This window comes from Furipterus horrens, unplaced genomic scaffold, assembly GCF_987537825.1.
Source record: "Furipterus horrens unplaced genomic scaffold, mFurHor1.1.pri manual_scaffold_4, whole genome shotgun sequence".
NCBI lineage: Eukaryota > Metazoa > Chordata > Mammalia > Chiroptera > Furipteridae > Furipterus > Furipterus horrens.
In genome coordinates, this window is record NW_028327174.1 from 71,995,806 (window position 1) to 72,001,815 (window position 6,010).

Consider the following 6,010-nt stretch of genomic DNA (forward strand, 5'->3'; position numbering starts at 1 on the left):
TGAAGATGCTTCAATTTTAATTGTTATATAAGAATGTGTTAGGACAGAATCTATGAAATCATCTAATAATGAGGATAGCATTGTCAACAACTTTGTTCTAATTCTAACCTCATATTAATAATTTACTATATAGTTTGGATAATTATAAAAAATAAAACATTTTTAAATACATATTTATATATAAAGTTCCTAGTTGAAACTATTCCTGAACTCTCAATCCATACTTCTGTTAGTCACTGTAGTCATACTAAACATCAGTAAATATTTATTTAAAACATCACTGTCTAATAGAAATACAATTTAAACCACACATGTTATTTTAAGTTTTGTTGTCACTACATTAAAAAGGTAAAAAGAAGCATGTGAAATTAATTTTTATAATAGGTCATGTTTAATCCAACATATCCAAAATATTATCATTTCAACATGTAATCAATATTAAAAGTATTTGAGGCAATGTTATATGCCCTTTGTTTCACACCAAGTCTAAAATCCAGGGTATATTTTACACTTAGCACACTTTCCAATTTAAACTAGTCACATTTCTGGTGCTCAGTAGACCCACATGACTAGTGGCTATGACACTAGACAGCCTCAGCTCTACAGCACATTATTTCCAAGTAGCTTTATGTTTACTTAATATGATTTGAGATGGGGATTCTCATTTAGATGGTATATTGACTGAATGTTTGTGTCTTTTCCAAATTCATATGTTGAAGCTATTATGTATTAGGAGGTGGAGCCTTTGGAAGTCATTAGATTTACATGAGGTCATGAAGGTAGAGCTCCCATGATGGCATTACTGCCCTTATAAGACGAGGAAGAGATTAGAGATCTCTCTTTACCATGTGATGACAAAGCGAGAAGATGACTTCTGCAAGTCAGGAAGAGAGCCTCCTCAGGAACCAAACCAACCAGCACCCAGAAGGAGGGACATCCTTGCCTCCAGAAACTGGCCAATGAAGCTCTTGTTTAAACCACCCAGTCTATGATATGTTGTTACAGCAGCCTGAGCTGACTGAGACAGAAGGAAAGACAATAGGAGGTAATATAATGAAAACAGACTGCTTCTGCCTCATAGTTTAGTGGAAAAGAAAGACGTATGTAAGGCAACACAGGTACACAGAGGAAAAGGGATGCTTAGGGGAGTCAGAAAGTGCAACATAAAAAAGGCAACATTTGAGCTGGACCTTACATGGCGAGTAGGAGTTTGACAGAAAGAAGTGATAAATTGGGTCAAAAGGAACAAAAACACAAAATTGCTGAAAAACCTGACATTTGCTGCCTGCTTAGAAGCTTGTAGGAGACCAGATATCAGGGAGGGAGGGTAGATGCCTTGAGAATTGCAAAAGGTTTAGACAAGCCACTGCTCAACATAAAAAGTGGATCTGATTTTAAATGTTGCTGAGCAACAACAAACTATGATGCCCAGCAGCAAAGTTTTTCTACTTTCTGCAGTTCTACTTAACAGAAACCAGAACACAAACATTTTTTTATTAAGATTGGGCTGAACAAGCTCACAGGGAAATCTCAAGAGTGAGAATATTAAAGATATTTGTGTGAACATGCTTGTGATTTTTTATTATTGGTGCCTAAGCAGGCTAATGAAAACAGGTTGGAGTGGGGGGTGTTAGGCTGAGAGAATAAGCAGATGAGAGGCTTGTGAGTCACGAGAAAATAAGGAAAGCAGACTCAATAGCAGGGACAGTGCCAGTGCTTGAGAGTTGGGAGGAAGAAAATTGAGGCCAAAGAGTAAGAATTTGGAGACAGAGCAATTCCAGGTGGAGTCTGGAAGTAGACAAACTCCAGCTGGTAAGGCCTAGGATATGTCTATGTGAATGATTTGTTAAAATCAATAAGTAAAGTTGGTTAAAGAAGTTTGTGGGTTGAGTGTTAGATACTTCAAATGAAGACAAAGACTGATCCTCAAGAGTTGCAGGGGAGGTCTGAGGAGGAGGATGGCAAGAGCAGAACTTGGTATCAATGAATATCATACTCCTCCAAAGAAGTATGTTAAGGAAAAGCTGTGTAGCAGTGGTCTGGAAGCAGCAGTACAGAGCTGGGAAGATTTGGGTCCCAACATCCTAAGATGCAGAGGAAGAGAGTGAATGAGTGCCTTCAGCTGAAGCACTTAGACACAGATCAAATATGATCTGGGCAAAGAGGAGCATCATGGTGTAAAACAGTGGTTCTCAAACTTTGGCCATATCCAAGAGCGCTGCTTAAAAGCATGGACAGGTTACTGTAGGGTACATATTCTAATGCACAAGATTTGTGAGTCATTGGTATAAGGAAGAGAGAACCCCGAGTTGAATTCGCTGCTTCCCTTTACTAACTGTGTGAACTTGAACAAATTACTTACTGCTGGCCCTCAATGTCCTCATCAAAAATGCATACTCTCTAGGATCAGAATGAAGTAAACATTAACTGAGAACATGCTAGGCATTGTGATTCCACGAATGAAAAGGATAAGGCCATGCTGTCATGTGAACTGGCAGAAGGAAGCTGTCCTCTTTGAGTAAGTGGAGTAGTCCAACATACAACTATTAGACTTCCCCAGTCTTGGGCGTGATACAAGCTGAAGGGTAGAAGGTGAAAGCATGTTGCTATTGGAAACTGCACACCAGCTCTCTCTCCACACAAGAGCTGATTTTCCTGAACACAGTTTGCGGTTTGTACAAAGATATTTGCTCAGCTACTGAGTGGCTGCTGGTGTAACTGCAGGAACCTATGACTCATTCTCTGATATCCATCCAGCTGAGAGGTCCTCAGGGAACTGAGTGCATAGTAAGAACTTTTTTGTCTTATTCAGATCAGAAGAGCATTACTCCACAGAGAAACAGAAAAGGGAACACCAGGCAGATTTTATGCTGACATTGAGCTAACTTATATTTGGACCCTTATCAAATTCAGAAATCCAACAAGAGCACATGAACCTTCAATAAATAGTTTTCTCTGAAACATAGCTATGCTAAAGAAAGTTTTTAGAATTATTCGTAGAAGGACAAGTATCACAATGTTTAAGAGTTTAGAAATGTATGTTACTCGGTTCTCATTGTAACATTCATTATCTTTAAATTTATATTTTAATAAGTGACTGCTCCGTTGAAGTATAAGCAGAACTGATTCCAGGCTTTGTAGATTTAGTTTGGGCGTGGTCTCTCTTGTTATGCCATACAACAAATCAAAGGCAAAATGTAGGAGTTCCACTGTGGCTTCTTTGGAAAACCTATGCCTTGAGGTCAGCTAAAGTTAAGAAGTGATAAACTGACATCTAGAATGCAAAAGGAGAGAAGAGAAGTACTTAAATACATATATGGGTATAACACTTTCTTTGACCAAACTTTTGTCAGATTTCTCAAAGGCCTGTACTGGACTAGGCCTCAATCTCGCCCCTCCTCCATCCTTGCCAGACCTGCATAGACCACTGTTAGCGAAAATCCTGCCAAGCCAGTTTAGAGAGGTTGTCTCCCATCCTTGATATCTGATCACTCTTGGTGTCTAACCAAATTCCTAAAGCCCCCATTCTTGACATCTGATCACTCTGCTTGTGGTAATTTTCCATCCACCCATTTTTCCCCCTACTCCAGTTCTACTCCTTAGCTATAAATCCCTAGCTGTCCTTATTGTATTCAGAATTGAGCATAATAAAATCCATCTTTACTGCCTTAGCTAGTGCCTGGCTCTGGATCTCTGATAATCCGCACAACCTGATACATGTATATACACGGTTCTGATGTTTAAAACAATACATGGTCTCAATGCCCATATGATGATGATAGAAGTGGTAGTACAAGTTCTAAGAGAGTAAGTGAACACTATATTTGAAAATTTTATAACACCTTATTACCCAGTAATTCTCTTTTTGGAATCAATTCTACTAAATCTGGAATATGCTTTCTGTATAAAAATATCCACAGCAGCATTATTTGTAATTTAAAAAAATTGAAAGAAACCTGAATATCCAACAATAATCTGTTATGTAATTTATGACTTATTCACTTGAGAAAAAATTGCGCAACCTTCAAAATATTTTTGAAGCATCATAGTAACCAAAATCATACTTATAAAATGATGGTAAGTAGCGATAAAAAGCAGGATACAAAATTGCATAAAATCGTGCCCTCATTTACCAAACAAATCTCTGCATGTGTGATATAATCTGCATCAAAATTCATTGTGAATCTACAGCAATAATTTTTATGGTGTCAAGATATATTTTTTTCTGAACACGTAACTTATTTAAATGTAATGCTGTAATATATGAAAAGGCTCTATGTTAAATGTACCTGTGGAATGTGCATATTTATAACTAGGATAATTAAAGGGATGTAATAATAATAATAGTTAATATGTATAGCACTCACTGTGTGTCAGGGTACTTTCTAAGATTTGTCTTACAAATCATTTCTTATTCATCCATTGATGAGGTACTACAATATTATTATCCCAATTTTACAGATAAGGAAGCCAAAGCCCAGAGAAGTAAAAAGCCCAAAGTCATAGATCTTGATTTGAACCCAGACAACTTAAAGAACTTGTGTGCTTAACAACTAGAAACGGGATCTGCAGTCAGACAGACCCTATGTTAACGTCTTACTAGTGTCATGCTCTTGGGCCAATTATTTAACTTCCTTTTGTCTCAGTATTATCATCTGTAGAGATAACAATACTTATTTCACACAGTTATTGTGAGAGCATTGTGAGGTAATGAATATGACAAAAACCCAGGTTGGTGCTTGTCATCGCTGCTGCCAACTGACCTGACCTAGCATGGCCTCCACGGTCAGGTTCTTTGCATAAAATGAGTAGCCTGGTGCAGTGGGAGCTGGTTACTCAAAGGCTCCTTTCCCCTCCTCCGCAACCTCAATATTTGAAGGTTTGCTACTGTGAAAGCAAGTCTTGGACAAATGCTGCTAAATGTCTAAACATTCATTAGCAAACGGTCACAAATAAAAACAGCCCTGCTGTGTCCTTGGACACTCCAGCCATACAACTGTAAGAGAGGCTCACGCGACATACATTCTGAAGTTAGGGCTGGCTAGGTCTGAAGTCAGGTCTGGGTCGAGACTGGGGACAAGAGCCTGACTCTGTGACAAGGTCTCTAGAGAGCTGTGCTTGGCTGCTTCTTTACACCTCATTTATGCAAGACAGGAGGGCATGTTCAATTTTCCTACAAACCATCCATTCTCAATACTACTCATTTAACTCAGGAAATTATTCCTGAACATTTCCTAGCCTAATTAACAAATTCTCTGTTGTCAATTTCCATAACCATCCCTAAAGTGCTGAAACCACCTTTGGAATGCAGATTTCTGGTTAGAGTCCTTTAGAGCTAATCGATTGTTCATAGGATATGGATTAGGTAGAGTTAACTTGTACACACTGGCATACCTAAAACTGGTTTATCTCAAGTTATTATTGTCTGAAGTAATACCACACAGACAATATAACAGTGGGGTGTTTGTTGGTTGGGTGATAAATATAATAGTCTTTCTCCCTTTCTGGAATCTTTACCCCTGTCCATTCCCACCCACCCATCCTTGTCCTCAAAGTAATGGGTGACTGGAGCCTTTTGGAGCCTAAATATTTCTAGATCCTAATCAGAGACGAATATATAGAGGGCATAAGGAATAATACATCATTTCTTCCCCAAGAAATTAGAAAGCTCATCATGTATTTAAAAGGACATACCTAGGTCAAGTTCTGATGTTAACTAGATATTTCAACCACTGTGTGCTGATCTGAGTCAAAAAATAAAAAAGAAGTTTTAAGAAAGCATTTTTGCAAGGCATTTCTAGAAGTAAGAGATATGTTTTTACTTAACCAGCAGAGCCTCTGTGAAAATTAAAACTGTTAGTTCTGGAGATTCCCCACAAGCTCAAATGAAAGTCTGACTCAGCCTCAGAAAAATCTGTGTTGTAAAAGGGTTAAAAGCAGCAAACCATATATGGAGAAACCCGTATCTTCTGTCTTGTTGTCACTCCTGTTCCACTTTCTTAAAGCTGAA